The sequence below is a fragment of the Lithobates pipiens genome, unplaced genomic scaffold (assembly GCF_037356315.1).
Source record: "Lithobates pipiens isolate NorthernLeopardFrog02 unplaced genomic scaffold, aLitPip1_a1.2 Scaffold_19, whole genome shotgun sequence".
Lineage (NCBI taxonomy): Eukaryota > Metazoa > Chordata > Amphibia > Anura > Ranidae > Lithobates > Lithobates pipiens.
In genome coordinates this window covers 210,761,357-210,774,860 of record NW_027507764.1, presented here as the reverse complement: position 1 = coordinate 210,774,860, position 13,504 = coordinate 210,761,357, and the positions used below count along the sequence as shown (strand labels likewise).

Below are 13,504 nucleotides of genomic sequence, written 5' to 3'. Positions count from 1 at the left end.
TATTCATTCTGGTGGACTTTTTCTCTTTTTATTCTTAATCTCAGTTGAGAATATGTGCAGTCTTTTACCGCATTCCAGATGCATTGCATACACAAAAAATTGTTCTACTTTTGTTGACTGCACTGATGTGAACTAGGGCCATTGAAATACCTGTTAAATACTGTGTTTTTCACGCAGAATAAAAATGCATTGCACTGCATCTGGTGTGAACTAGCCCTCAGCAATTTCACCTCTCACCATATCACAATGATTACATTCCCTTAAAAATAGCTGTACAAATGGAAACTGATACAAAAGTAAGACATATTGTTTCTGGTTCTTGGACCACAAGGTCTGAAACTTGGAGCTGAGAGTCAAAAGTTGGTCTTGTGGAAGAAAACTCCTGGACTCTGCTGTTTCTAGAAGGAGACATAGATATTGTAAGAGATGAGTCAGTTCCAACACTGACCTCAGGATTCATGAGTAAACCAAACCTTTGCAGAGTCTGAACATATGATGGACAATTGGCAGACAAAGCCTGTCTTGTCAAGGCCATGTCCAAATATCCCACTATGGGTATGCCCTGTGAACAAAGCTGAGCATGTACAGGGGCTAGAACCCTGGTGAAAACCTGAGGTTCAGTGTACAGACTGAAGGAAAGTTCTAAAACTAGTAGGGATGCATGCCGATGGCAAAACTCAGGTAGCATTGTTGCGCTGGGAAGATGAGGATCTGCAAGTAGGCATCCGTGATGTCCACACAGACCAGAATGTCCTGTAGATGGAGGAAAGCAATGATTGCCTGGATAGATATAATACAGAATTTTTGCACTTGTTTGAAAACATAGAAACCCAGAATGAGGCAAATGCTGTGCTCTTGCTTCAGAGACAGTGAACAAGTTCAAGTAGGAACCTTGAAATCCTACTTTTTCCGGGACCATGGTTGTGTCAAAGCAGCATGGAAGTATGCTAGTTATTGTGAGGATATTAGCAAGTTTGACAACATGAAGTGGGGTGAAGGTAGAGTTTGAATGTCTAGCTTCTAGCCCCAGCACACCACATTCTTCACCCATGCATGCAAGATATGTTTTAGCTCAGCTGGTAGTGTCCCCCTCTCTCTCTCTATATATATATATATATATATATATATATATATATATATATATATATATATATATATATATATATATATATAGCATATACACAGACACACATGCACAAGAATGTTCTTTGAAAGCATAATTTGGTCCAGCATACCGAAGGTGTTAAGATAAAATAGAAACACACCCCGAGCAATGGAATGTCTTAAAGAACAGAGCACATGGGTTTAGAATAGTGGTTCTCAACCTTTTTAGTGGCGTGACCCCCTGAAAAAATTTCCCAAGTTGTGGGGACCCCTAACAGTAAAATGATTTTCGTTGCTCTTTCATTGCTGTCATTTTGCAACTATTATGAATCGAAATATAAATATTTGATATGCAGGAGGGATTTTTATTCTTACAAATCTAACATAATTAAACCATCATGATTATTCACAAAAACAATCTAATATATATTGTGAAATATTTCATTTATAATTAATATATAAATTGCAAATAAATAAAATGTTTACGACTGCGTTTATTTATTTTTTATTCATTGTGTACTGAACTGTATTTCCCTTATTGTATAATCATGTGAAAACAAAGCGTAACAACGGTAACAGTCTTAATTAGACAGACAGTCTTAATATAATAACAGTAAACTACATTGCTTCAAAATTGTGCAAAACCATGCATCAAAAAACTAAAGCGTCAGTGCAAACGCTGAGTTGCTTCTTTCTCCGAAATTCTCGGGGCAGTCTTTGTAAGAGCACAAAGAAGATTATCTTCTGCAACAAGTCTATTTCTGTATTTAGACTTGATAACCAACAAGCTTGAAAAGCCTGTTTCACAAAGATATGTTGTTGGAAATGGAAGAAGAAGGCACAAAACAATCTCAGACAGACAGGATATAACTGCTAACACATGATCCAGAATTTATTAACTGACATTGAAGAGAAATCATTTTTTGCTGCATCGCTGGTAATGAGATCAATGAACTCCTCTTGTGCATTCTCAGGAACATCTTCAACTTTGACTGTGAATGAATTTCTAGCAAGTGTAAACGGGTTGTCAGGTAAATTTGGAAAGTAAGATGAAATTTTGTCCGCAAGCATTTGAAGGGTTCTTTGACAGAACTTATTGTTTTAATCCTTTTGTCAAGTTCAATGTAATTTTCCTCAAAGAAAGCAGATAAGTTGGCCAACATGTAAAGTCTATTTTCATCCAATTTTTGTTGCCAAAGTTGAAGTTTAATTTGGAATGATCGGATCTTTTCAGACAAATCAAGGCATGGTGCATTTGGTCCGTGATAAATTTAACTCATTCAAGATTGCAAAGATGTCAACCAAGTAAGCCATTTTCTGCAGTTCATTTGCATTGCCTAAGTGCTTTGAATTGCGGTTTTGCTCTCTGATTAATTTTTTTTTTTAAATAGTTATGTAGTAGGTGGGGTTGAAAAAAGACACAATCCATCAAGTCCAACCTATCTGTGTGATTATATGTCAGTATTACATTGTATATCCCTGTATTTTGTGGTTGTTCAGGTGCTTATCTAATAGTTTCTTGAAACTATCAATGCCCCCGCTGAGGCCACCGCCTGTGGAAGGGAATTCCACATCCTTGTCACTCTTAGGCCGCGTACACATGGGCGGACTGTTCGCCCAACTTTGTTCGTCAAACAATCCGACAAAAAGTCCGCTCAAAATTTGCATGAACGGACTTGACCACACCCGATCAACGAACAGTCCGCTGAAAGCGTGCGCGATGACGTGAACGGCACGTACGACGGGACGAGAAATTCGACGTCCAATACACTGCAATGCAACCTTCGCCGTGTAAATCCTTTCTGAGCATGCGCGAAACTTAGTTTATCGAACAAGCCTACACACGAGCGGACTGTCCGCTGAAACCAAGTTTCAGCGGACTGTCTTACGGAAATTCCGAAAAACTTTGTTCGTCAGACTGTCCGCTGAAACTGTCCGCTGAAGCCCACACACGAGCGGACTGTCCGCTGAAACACTGTTCAGCGGACTAAGTTGGGCGAACAGTCCGCCCGTGTGTACGCGGCCTCACAGTATAGAACCCTCTACGTAGTTTAAGGTTAAACCTCTTTTCTTCTAATTTTAATGAGTGGCCATGAGTCTTGTTAAACTCCCTTTTGAGAAAAAGTTTTATCCCTATTGTGGGGTCACCAGTATGGTATTTGTATATTGAAATCATATCCCCTCTCAAGCATCTCTTCTCCAGAGAGAAAACGTTCAGTGCTCACAATCGTTCCTCATAACTAATATCCTCCAGACCCTTTATTAGCTTTGTTGCCCTTCTTTGTACTCACTCCATTTCCAGTACATCCTTCCTGAGGACTGGTGCCCAGAACTGGACAGCATACTCCAGGTGCGGCCGGACCAGAGTCTTGTAGAGCAGGAGAATTATTTTTTTATCTCTGGAGTTGATCCCCTTTTTAATGCATGCCAATATTCGGTTTGCTTTGATAGCAGCAGCTTGGCATTGCATGCTATTACTGAGCCTATCATCTACTAGGATCCCCTTGTCCTTTTCCATCCTAGATTCCCCCAGAGGTTCTCCCCCCCCCCCCCCCCCGTATAGATTGCATTCATATTTTTGCCACCCAAATGCATTATTTTACATTTTTCTACATTGAACCACATTTGCAATGTAGTTGCCCACCCCATTAATTTGTTCAGATGTTTTTGCAAGGTTTCCACATCCTGGGAGAAGTTATTGCCCTGCTTAGCTTAGTATCGTCCACAAATACAGAGATTGAACTGTTTACCCCATCCTCCATCCTCATTACAAAGATCAAAAACACGTTTTAAAATGTTTCCTCTTGAAAACAGAGCATTAACAGAAGCTTCATATTGATTACAATGTTTTGAAAAGAGTAGACTGCTTAAAGCACTCACTTTTACAAAATTGACAGCACTCATGAGGCTTTTCATTACTTTTTGTAACTCTTGTGGCAGCGTCTTCACTGCTAACAATTGTCAATGAATCATGCTGTGAGTTCCGATGGCTTTTGGTGACTCATTCAATACCAAAAGTTAAAATCCAGACCAACATCCTAACATAGCTGGAGCACCATCTGTGCAAACACCACAAATCTTTTCCCAGGAGATCTCATGTTTTTCCAGAAATTAACCAATTGTGTCAAAAATTTTACATGCAGTAGTTGTTGTTTCAAGAGGTTTGCAAAAAAGAAACTCATCTTTAAAGTCACCATCATGAATATACCACACGTAACCAGTAAATGAAAACAGTTTGCAACATCTGTAGATTCATCAAACTGGATGCTATATATTCCAAGTATAGCAGATTTCATTTCCTGGATTACCTGATCAATAATATCAGCAGATATGTCATCTATTTGTCTGCTGACAGTGTAATTAGATAAGAAAATTGCATTCAATTGTGTAACAAATTTGGTTCCAATCATAACTCAAACAACGTCTGACTATTATTAACACTTAAGATTCCCCCATCCCAAGATCTCACCCACGTCTCTTGTCTTACACATCTACAAACAGAACTACAAAAGTTAAATTCCCTCAAAAAAAATTCACGTGCTCAGCCACATAACTCAGTAAATACATTTACATCATAGCGGACCACACCAAATTCCTAGACAGCATGAGTCTGATCAGCAAGCTGTTTATATGCAAAACTATGTACTATGTTCTATATACCCTTCCTACAGGGTGACACCACTGCTGTGTGATTTCACTGCAGAACATGGAGCGTTGTCACCCTCCTACAGGAACTTCAAAAAATAGGATTTTTATAACAGCTTACTTGTAAAATCCTTTTCTTCACGGGACACAGAGCCATAGTAATTACTATGTGGGATTACATGCTGGACAATGACACACCCTAAACAGGAAGTTGCCTCCCTATATAACCACTCCCATACCAGGAGCATCTCAATTTTGTAGCAAATTAATACACGTGTATACTAGAAAGAGGGGCAGGACCTCTGTGTCCTGTGCTGTACTTCAAAAGAAAAGGATTTTATAGGTAAGCTGTTATAAAAAAACATATTTTCTTAGTCGTACATCACGGGACATAGAGCCATAGTAATTACTATGTGGGATGTCCCAGAGCAATGCCAACTGAGGGGAGGGAGACACAACAAAAGTAGGGCACCATGAGGTCAGAGGACTTATACTGCTGCCTGCAGTACACTGCGCCCAAAGGCAACATCCTCAGGTCTTTTTACATCCACCTTGCAGACCTGAGCCATGGAGGCTTGGCCCACGAAGAACTAACAGCCCTAGAGGAGTGCGTTTTGATTTGAGAGGGTAGAACCCACCTCTTTAAACCATAAGCTAGAACGATTGCGTGTCAAATCCATTTAGAATAGTAGATTTCCATGCTGCCTGTCCTCTTTTAGGACCTTCAGGCAATATGAACAAAACATCCATTTTCCGAATCTGAACAGTCGTCTTTACGTAGACTGCTCTCATCACATCAAGAGAATGTAGTGATTTTTCTTCCATAGAACAGGGGTCTGGAAAAAAATGAAGATAGAACAATATCCTGGTTTAGATAAAAACCTGATACTACCTTCGCTAAAAAGTTAGGATGAGGACGCAATGCTACCTTATCCTTGTGAACAATAATAATATGGCTCTTTACAAGAAAAAGCAGCCAATTCTGATACCCTCCTTGCAGCAAATATGGTTACCAGAAAAAATTGTTTCGTTGTCAAAAAAGGACCAAGGGAATATGTCGTATCGGTCCATAAAAAGTTTGTTTTGTAATGCCGCCAAAACGAAATTCAAGTCCCAAGGGTTCAGGGGTGACCTAACCAGGGATTAAGCCGTGTTACCCCTCAAAGTTACGTACCAAAGAAAGCGAAGCAAGTGTCCTTAGAAAGCACTCAAGGCCAGCCTCATTTCTCACCCCATCTGCAGAAAGTCAAGCATTCTACCTTTGACCTATTTTCTGCGGTGAAACCCCAGGTTTCACACCAGGAGACATATGCTTCCCAGACTCCATAATATATAATTATGGAGGCCGGCTCCCTTGCATTAACCAAGATAGAAACCACTGAACCTGACAGCCTACGTTTCTTCAGAGTGTGGGTCTCAATAGCCAAACCATTAAAATTAGCGTTTGTAAAGTAGGATGGAATACCTTTCGAAAGAAGGTCTGGCTGTGGCAGTAGGGTCCATGGGTCCCCTACTGTCATCTTTACGATCTCTGCAAGATTTCCAGGGCCCCGCTCGGGGCCACAAGAATCCCCAACTTTCCTTCCTGCTTGATCCTGCGAAGAAGTCGTGGACGCAGGCAGAATAGGAGGGAATGAATAAATCAGTGAGAACCAATTCCACGGGAATAGCAAGGCACCTGTTCTGCATGCTAACGGATCCTTTGTTTTTTGGCACAAAGTTGACGATTTCTTTGTTGAACCTAGACGTAAACAGATCTATGTCTGGGATCCCCCATCTTTGACATATTTACAGGAAGATATCAGGGTGAAGGAACCATTCTCCCGGGAACAACTGCTGGTGACTCAAGTAGTCCACCTGCCAATTTTCTATTACTAGAATAAAGACCGCCGATCGGCAAAGTACATTGATTTCTGCCCAGGATAGGATATGATTCACCTTTCTCTGGGCCACACAATTTCTTGTGCCCCCTTGGTGATTAATATAGGGCATTGTGTGGAATAGTCGGATTGAATCCTGGCAGGACAATACCGTAAACTGAATGTTCAGGCCCCCAAAACCAAGTGCTCTGCCTGAATTTCTAATATGATAATGGGCAAGGCCATTTCTGATCTGGGCCACTTCCGTGGTAACTGAAGGAAAGATTTTACCCTTTGCAGATTTTTGAATATTTACCATAAACTGAGGCTCTGGCATACCCAGCCTACAGCACCTGGTATTTCCAGGTGGTCCATCCAGGTACTAACCAGGCCCGACCCTGCTTACCCTTCAAGATCAGATGAGATTGGGCGCTTTCAGGGTGATATGGCCTTAGGCTTTGGAGTCAGACACATTGGGAATCTAGAACTTGAACCCTATGTTCCAAGCTGATAGGATACTGTTTTGCAGCAGTCTCGAATGAAACTGATCATAAGGAATGGCCTCGAATGAAGCCACCATCTTTCCCAACAACCTCATGAAACGTGTAATAGAAGAATTCATCTTGTTTCAACCACCTAAATCAGTTTTCTCGGTGTACCTATGATCAGACCCAAGTATTTTAGCCTTTTCCATGGATTTAGATAATATTTCTCCTATGTTGAGAATCTGAACTAGATATTCCAGATAGTGGAATGTGGTGACCATACTTTGGTCTAAGTGGGCTACCAACTGGATTATCAAGAACAGATCGTCCAGGTAAACCATAATCGTTATACCTTGGACCCTTAATCTGGCTAGAAGAGGAGCCAGAACCTTTGTAAACACTCAAGGTGCAGTAGCTAGACCGGAAAGCAGAGCTACACACTGAAAATTAAGATTTTCCACCTTGAAAAGTAGATTTTACTAGGGGGCGAGGAAATAGGCATATGGAGGTATGCATCTTTGACGCCAGAAGTTCTCCTCCTTGTAGGATGGAGATAACTGATTGGATTGACTCCATGTGAAAAAAGATTGATTATATTCAGCAATTAAATTTACATTTTTGAGATCCAGAATGTCCATTTGGATTTAACCAAACTCCAACCTCTGCTCTTACATGGGGGCCACCATGATCACTTTTTGCCAAAAGATGGTCCAGTGCTTGAGAGAGAGACTTTTTTCTCCGGATCCTTAGGAATGTTTGATCTGAGAAAACGAGGATACAGGAACTTTTGGAACTCCAGTTTGTATCTTGGAGCTATTGAGGAAGTCCCCCATTCGTCTTGACACTCTTCCTGCCAGATCCTTGAGAACTGCAGAATAATTCCCTCTATTGAGCATGCAGGGGGCGCCTCCTCATAAGGAGGATTCAGTATCTTGTAGGTTTCCTCCCCCAAGACCTCTTCTGTCCCCGGGGTTATCTTTTGAACCTGACGGTGGCAGCTGTCATGACTGCCTGAAGGCTGATGCCCCTGGCACAGAAGAAGGAGCTTTAAAACAAAAATACATTTACTAATTTTCTTAAATGGCAAAAGGGGTACTTTTTCCACTAGAATTTCTTTAGATGTATTATCCAAAACATCCTCAAATAGCTGTTTTACTGCAAAAAGGAAGACAAGGAGCTTCTGCATGGTGCTTAGCGAATGGCGCAAGGCCTGAAGAATAGAATCTCTCATAGAAACTATTGCAAACATAAAGCTGCCAGATCCTGGGCCTGCTGAGCAGGATAACCTTGAACACCTCTTTAAACTGGTCTCTCAATGATTAAGCAATTACTGTCAGCGCAGGCTGAGACACTCAATCTGCCAGAGAAAAATGTGTTTTTATTATTGTTTTATTTTATTTTATTTTTTTCTAATAGGAATTCCAACTTTTTGTCCGTTGGATCCCTTAGCATTTGAGCATTGTCTTCCGGACAAGTCAAACTCTTATTCACATAGGATATAGCAGCGTTAACTGCTGGTATACCCTACTTAGTAAATTTCCTCCACCATAGGATAAAGTGTGAAAACTTTTATGAGGGAAAATAATGCTTACTTGGGTGATCCTCTCAGATACAAAAAAGCTTTTCCAACAATGAATGGACAGGAAAAGGCATGTACAGCTTGAGGAGACTTTAGCAAACCCAAACACTCAGTTAAGGGCCCATACATGTGGAGCGGACCATTCAGCAAGAAACTGCACCATCAATCTTAAGATTGAAAGCTGATTCTCCCGCATTTGACACCTGAGAAGAGGAGTCAACAGCCTCACCATGGGGGAATTCGTCTTTTCCCAACCCTAGCTCCTCAGTTTGAGGTTCTTGGGTAATAGAAGAGAACCCAGGGGATCGGCAATCGACCCCTGGGTTGAGAACCGCTAGTTTAGAATGATGCCCAACTGATTATTTCCCAGCATGAGATAAACACTACACACTCAGACTTGCCCTGGAATCTGCATCTAATAGGTGTCTTCCCAAACAGCAGCCTAAGAAAGGAAGTGGAATTTGAATGTGGTTATAATAAAAAAAAATAAAAAAATAAAAAAAAAAAAAAAAAAAAAAAAGGTTTATACTCTTCTGTTGTGGCTTGGGGAAAATTCTTTGGAAATGTTCATATCCTTCCTATGTTTAATTACAGCCATGTTTAGTAAAGTGCTTAACCACTTCAGCCCCAGACCATTTTGCTGGCCAAAGACCAGACCACTTTTTGCGATACGGCACTGTGCCGCTTTAACTAAATTGTGCGGTCATGCAACGTGGCTCCCAAACAAAATTGACGTCCTTTTTTCCCACAAATAGAGCTTTCTTTTGGTGCTATTTGATCACCCCTGTGAGTTTTATTTTTTGTGCTAAAAATAGAGTGTAAATTTTTTAAAAAACGCATTATTTTTACTTTTTGTTATAATAAATATCCTCCAAAAATATATATAAAAAAAACATTTTTTCCCTCAGTTTAGGCCGATACGTATTCTTCTACATATTTTTGGTAAAAAAAAAATCGCAATAAGCGATTATTGATTGGTTTGCGCAAAAGTTATAGCGTTTACAAAATAGGGGATAGTTTTTATTTTTATTTTTTTACTAGTAATTTTTATTGTGACTGCGACATTATGGTGGACACATCGGACATTTTTGACACATTTTTGGGACCATTGTCCATTATACAGCAATCACTGCTATACAAATGCAGTGATTCCTGTGTAAATGACACTGGCAGTGAAGGGATTAACCAGTGGTTGGCAGTGTAGGGGTTAAGTGTTCCTAGGGGTGTGTTACTAACTGTGGGGGGCTGGGCTTTCTTTTAGTGAACACTGATCTCTGCTCCAATCACATGGAGCAGAGATCAGTGTCACTTGTTACTAGGCAGAATGGGGAGATGCTGTTTACAACGGCATCTCCCAGTTCAGCCACCCCGTGAGACGATCACGGTTATGCCCACGGCGATTGAGTCCGCGGTCCCCGCGACCGCACTCACAGGAGTCCCGACCGGCACGCGAGCGCGCTGGCGCGCTTGCGATGGCAGGGCGGCATTTAAAATTGGACGTACCGGTCGGGAAGTGGTTAAATGTTATCACTTTTCTATATCTGTAATCATAAAAATAGATATGATTATTAAAAAGGAGGTAATTCTGATATGATTTCAAACAAAACCCTCTGAGGGATACCCTTTTGAGAATTCCCCCATCAATAAAATCTCCCAAATAGTAAACTCCTGCTACTATGCAATAATATCATATAAAACAAAGTCAACATGTATGTGTGACCGAATATTTATAATTCCACTGCAGCAAGTCAATGTCAAATTCATTAAAATGTATTTTCATGGTGAATACATATGGGCATCACATTGCACATAATTTCCTCTCTCAAGAGGGTAATCAGTCAGTTCTTGCAGACCGTGAACAATAGCATGAGTAATGTGAGAAAGCTGCCACTCTGTAAATAGAAATATTTATCTGTCTTTTGAAGCCAAGACAGATTTGATGATTGGTTTAGAATGATTTACAAATCGGAGTGTATAAACAGACTGAACCATATGCAGAGCAGGGTTTGTTGCTTCTGGCCTGAGGGCAACACAAGATAGTAATCTGAGGTGCAAAAGTATATGTTTACAATAAAGTGATATCAGCTAATCTGATATAAAGGTACTTTACAAAATGAGTAAATTGACTGTCTAGCAATAATAACTTTTCATCTTCTTTTCCAGCCTTCTGCTGGCCATATAAGCAATTATTCATCTACATATACTGTAAGAGGACAATACAAGGAAATATTTATATCTATGAACTCCCACTTCTGCCACACCAGTCCCAGTGTCACCAGAACAGTGTAAGTCAGTATCAGTATTACTGATCACTGTCACACTAGTTTACAGTGTCACCAAGCCAGCAAGTGTTCCTGACCACCACCACACAGATTTAGTGTTGCCTTTACTGTAGATGGGTCCGTTAAGGGCTGCAGGCAGACATGGTCAGCAAACAGGCAAAGAATTGGTCCAGGCAACAGTCAGAAAAGTGATCATTAAACAGTTATAAACCAGTAATAATCACGGTCTGTTTAATGATCACTTTTCTGACTGTTGCCTGGACCAATTCTTTGCCTGTTTGCTGACCATGTCTGCCTGCAGCCCTTAACGGACCCATCTACACATTCAACTGACTACGTTCCTGCAAGACACCAGTCCTGGCCATCTCCCGTGGACAACTGCACTCCCAGAACCACAGGAACTCTTCTTCCTTTCTTCAGACTCCTATTTTCCCTGACCAGTGAACATGGCAATCCTGGGGGCAGCCATGAATTAGTAGGCTAGGCTTGTTTGGCTTATTGCAGACATGTCCAAAGTCTGGCCTGCGGGCCAATCAAGGCCCGCGTTTCAGATGGCCCGCCTTGTAATTTTGACATGTATATCTATTGTGGCCGGGGGCCACAAAAGATATATGCTGGCTGCCTTGGAAGGAACGGGGAGTGGGCGGGACAAGTGCCGTACATAACATGAGAATTTTTCCTGTTTACAGGGCGGCCTCTGTAAAAGCAAATCCTGTCTCCTGCGCTACCATTGGACAACTGTTCTGTCCATCATAGGAGGCGGGACTTTCTATTAAAGAGGCTGCCGAGAAAACAGAATTTTCTCCTGTATGTCTGTTGGTGCTCATCCCGCCCCCATTCATGACAATGTGGGTGCTGCATTCATGGCAAGGGGGGTGCTGCATTCATGGCAAGGGGGGTTCTGCATTCATGGCAATGGTGAGTCTGCATTCATGTCAACGTGGGTGCTGCATTCATGGCAATGGGGGTGCTGCATTCATGGCAACAGGAGTGCTGCATTCATGACAAAGTGTGTGCAGCATTCATGGCAATGGTAAGTCTGCATTCATGTCAATGTAGGTGCTGCATTCATGGCAATGTGGGTGCTGCATTCATGGCAAAGAGGGTGCTGCATTCATGGCAACGGGGGTGCTGCATTCATGGCAACGGGGGTGCTGCATTCATGGCAACAGGGGTGCTGCATTCATGGCAATGGTGAGGCTACATTCGTGGTAATGATGGATGGCAATGGTAGAGCTGCATTTATGGCACTTGTGAGGCTGCAAATAGGCACTGACCCTTATTTTGCTTCACAGTTCTTTATTTAAAATGTAAGACTTTTTTCTGAAACTCCTTTTTAAAGTGAAGGTGCATGTTATAAGCCAATAAATACGATATATCCAAATAACACACCCAAGCTCATCTGTTCACCACTCACAGCCACAAAAGCAAGAGCATTCTTGTTGGACAGTGTATTAGTGCTCGGGCGAACAGACTTAGACCAATTTTTAATGGTTTAAAGAATGTCAGGTAAAATGGTCGGCCCTCACCCATGTTTACTTAATCAAATCTGGCCCTCGTTGAAAACAGTTTGGACACCCCTGGCTTACAGGAACTGGCACAGCTATAGGTGAGGCAACAATAAGCTATATTCCCTGACCACTCATATAGAGACGGCCATTAGAATACATTGATTTTGATACAATTGGTTGATCTGTGTGAGACACTAGAAACAATGTCCATTATATAATCTGTCCGAAAAGTCCAACACATGTGGTATCGCTATACTCCAAATTAGTAGTAGAATATGTGACAACTTTGTGTAAAAAAACTAAATTTTTCATTTCTGACTGCATTTTCCAAAAACGTGTGACAAAACGATGATTCTTCAAAAGACTCACTTAAAAAATACCTTGGGGTGTTTGCTTTCTAAAATGTGGTAATTTTTTGGGTGTTATCACTGTCCTGGTGCTCCAGGGCCTCCAAAAATGTGATAGGTAGTCAGGAAATAAGATGTGTAATTTATGATCCTGAAACACCTGAAGATGCTCCCTGGATTTCGGGCTCCTCTATGTGGCTAAGCTGGGAAAAAGTCTCACACATGTAGTATCACCATACTCATGAGGAGTAGTAGAATGTGTTTTGGGGTGTAATATTAAGTATGCTTATGAGAAGTTAGAAATAACGTATTAATTGGCGACTCTGTGTACTAAAATACATTTTCATTTTCTTTCCAACACTACCTTCCACCCACTTCCTATACAATCTTATTGTACAATCACCTTTAGATCTCCCATCAGCTAAGTAGTACAAGAGCCTGTCTGGTTTGATACAAATTGAATTAAATGGATTGTTGAGGTCTCCCCTCCTATTCCACAGAAATTTTGGATAACCCTCTGCACAATGCTATATACCCTTTCTAGCAAACTTTGCAGTAAAAAAAAAAAGGGATTTTTAGTTCACACATAGCAATACATGTTTAACCATTTACCGACCAGCCACCACAGTTTTACTGCGGTAGAAAGGCACGGCTGGGCGAAAAGTTATGTTACGTTGCTTCGCCCTAGGGGC

General features: G+C 41.1%; 1 protein-coding gene and 1 pseudogene across 7 annotated transcripts in view; both read right to left on the bottom strand.

Annotated features, from left to right (window-relative positions):
- The window catches only part of SUGCT (succinyl-CoA:glutarate-CoA transferase), a 1,356,517-nt gene that overhangs the window by 1,168,685 nt on the left and 174,328 nt on the right, over positions 1–13,504 (bottom strand). The gene's annotated exons all lie outside the window — the stretch shown is intronic.
- Positions 6,950–7,065, bottom strand: LOC144000046 (5S ribosomal RNA; annotated as a pseudogene).